The following is a 3,012-nucleotide window of genomic DNA, read 5'->3' as shown; positions in this document are numbered from 1 at the left end:
GTGTGTGTGTGTGTTTAGAGTAAATAAGAGCACGAACACTAAGTTTGCTGATAAGCTACAAGTGTGTGTGTGTGTGTGTGTGTGTGTGTGTGTGTGTGTGTGTGTGTGTGTGTGTGTGTGTGTGCTCTCTGAGTCTGTGCTCCATGTTAATAAGTCAAGGTGTTAGCGTTAGCTTGCGGGCTGGTGCAGGATGCTACAGGGATAGCAGCAGCTCTCTGCTTCCTCTCCATGCTGCAGAGCCTGAGGCTCTCTCACTTTAACAAACTGCATCAGTCACATAACTCTCTCTCTCTCTCTCTCTCTCTCTCCTTCCACCTCTGCTTTAATCTCACGCTCTCCATTAACAACTTTTCTTTCTTGAACAACTTTCCCTTTCCTTCCCTCTGTGATCTGACAGAACACACAGGTAGCAGCCTGTGCAGGAGGTGATCTCACCTCTCGTGCTTTTACATCTACAACTGAGACACAGACACAGACTCCTTTGAATTCCCGCCTTGTGTTGACCAGTCCAGTTTATCTCCGACCTTTTCTGCTGATGAAACAGTGAAATGAAATGAAAACCAAATGTTTTGCATAAAATAACTAAAATAACTGAACATCATGTGCAGAGATGTTCTGATATCAGTTTTTCTTTCCCAGTATCGACCCTGACATCTGAAGGTCTGAGCACAGAATCATTTTCCCAGCTCTATGCGACTGACCCTGGGTGGATGTGATATGACTGTTATTATATAGTTTATTGTACGGCTCAGGTGAAACCCTTTGAACGAATACATGAGTCACAGAATCTTTCTTTTATTCTCTGATTTGTCATAAAACAATAAATCTTGTAATAAATAACATTTCCTACTCTGGCCCCCCCCCGAACTAAAGCCTTTGTACTGTACATGTTGTCTTTGTACTGGTGGGACTTTACATGTTGCCAAACTGCTAACGGCTAACGGCTAACAGCTAACATTACACAAACTACCGAGTGTGAAACTATAAAATGTATTAATAAATGACATGGTATCAGATCAATGAAGAGACTCGTGTACTCGCAGATACTCGGTGCAGGATTTTAGGAAGTATCAGACCTTACAGATACTCGTATCAGTCAGAACAACAGTCATCATGCTGCAGTTAATGACGAGGACGTTCACAGGAAAGTAGTGAATGAAAAGCAGCTTGAGGATCAATATCCTGACAGACTGTGGAAAACAAGTGGATTGGCCACCTTCTCTCTCTCATGTGGCTCTTTCTCTCTTAATCTGATATCCAGTCTCTTGTCTCACCTCTCCTTTAATCATAAATATAAATAATCTCCTTTAATCATAAATATAAATAATCTCCTTGAATCATAAATATAAATAATCTCCTTTAATCATCTCTGCTCACAATCCAACTGCAGCTCAGTGGCTTCTAATAAAGCTCCAAACAAATATCAAATATCCTCATCCTGTCCTTAACTTTCACACTTCTCTGAGAGTGAGTGTGTGTGTGTGTGTGTGTGTGTGTGTGTGTGTGTGAGTGTGTGTGTGTGTGTGTGTGTGTGTGTGTGAGTGTGTGTGTGTGGATCTATTCCCACATGTCTCTGCTGCTCTCAGGCTGTTTGATTTGACTTCCTCTCTTCCCTCTTTCTTCTCTTCTTTCCTCTCGCCTCAAAACTTTTGCTGTTTATTTTACACTATTTCTGTCAGCCGCCTCTTTCTCTTCATTAATGATTCATACTTTGTCTCTCTGTTCCTCCTCTTTTTCATCTTTCTATTATTCTCTCTCTCTCTTTTCTGAATGCCGTATATGTTTTCCTTCCTCTCTTCCTCTCTACTCCTCTTTTAATCAGGCTCTTCTCCTCCACATTAACTCTGCCTCATTATATTCACCTGACTAAGGAGATTCTGGAAGTTCGCCTGCAGTCAGTTTCTCTCTGAGTCTCAGGTGGATGAGAACTCATTATGTGTTCCCAAATATCTGTTTAACCCAGTTAGAGCGTTGGCAGACACCTACGCACAAACGGCCACATCATAATTATTGGCTCTCTCTCTCAGCCGGCTGGCTTCTATCACCTCCTGTCGTCGCAGATATTTCCTGTCACATCCGATGTCCACAGTGTGTAAAACAGCAGGAGCATTTCCTGGCGCGGAGGTTTGAACACATGTAAATTAACATATATGAGCGAAGTAGAGAATCATTCCTCGCTGTGCTTTTTTACAGTTTATCTGATGTTTTCATTGGTGAAGTCAAAACACAATATCTGTGTCGCACAAACTGCTCAAGTAGTTTTTTAATCTGTGATTTAAAAATCAGGATGTTTAGAAATCAGATGAATGATTCATACACTACATACACAATGAAACACGACACCACTGACTTCAGACCAGTGTTTTGTGTTGGTCCATCACTTTCAGCCGCCTGGAGATACAACAACAATGTTCCTGACCACACCTCATTGAAGACGTGTCTGTTTAAGTGAGTTTGCTGGACGGGAGATTGACAACTGTCAGAAACTGTCAGAGACACGGAGCTGGTTGCTGCGGTGACGCACAGTAGAAAAGAATAAATGTAGATCTACTTCCTCTGTCTGATGCTCGCCCCAGACACTCTCTCTCTCCTCTCTCACTGTAGCTGCTGAAATCCATCCATTTTGCCACATGTACAGTTTAGCTAGGCAGGTGTTTACAGGTATTTTCTCTCATGCTGCGCCTCCCCTCAAGTTCTCTGGCGCCGCCCAGGCGCGCTCACTTTCCAACACTTTGAAAACAGTGGATCTGAACCAGGAAGTACGATTCATTATTTGTTAAAAGTAACTAATCATTTCATTTGGTGTCCTCCATGATTGATCCCATGATCCTTCATTGTTTTGAATAACATTCTGTCTGTCAGACAAATGTTCTCTTGCTCCGCTGTGAAAAGCAAACTGCAGGAGCTAGCATAGCGCGCAGGCTAACAACAAGACTGCAACAACAGTGACGCCTGTAGCTCCTAATGTTGTTAGCATCCAGCTCATGTAACGAGCTGTCTCTACGTTAGCCT

This window comes from Seriola lalandi, unplaced genomic scaffold, assembly GCF_002814215.2.
Source record: "Seriola lalandi dorsalis isolate HSWRI2012SDOR001 ecotype SW California unplaced genomic scaffold, Sedor1 jcf7180002053878, whole genome shotgun sequence".
Lineage (NCBI taxonomy): Eukaryota > Metazoa > Chordata > Actinopteri > Carangiformes > Carangidae > Seriola > Seriola lalandi.
This window is presented reverse-complemented; position numbering follows the sequence as displayed.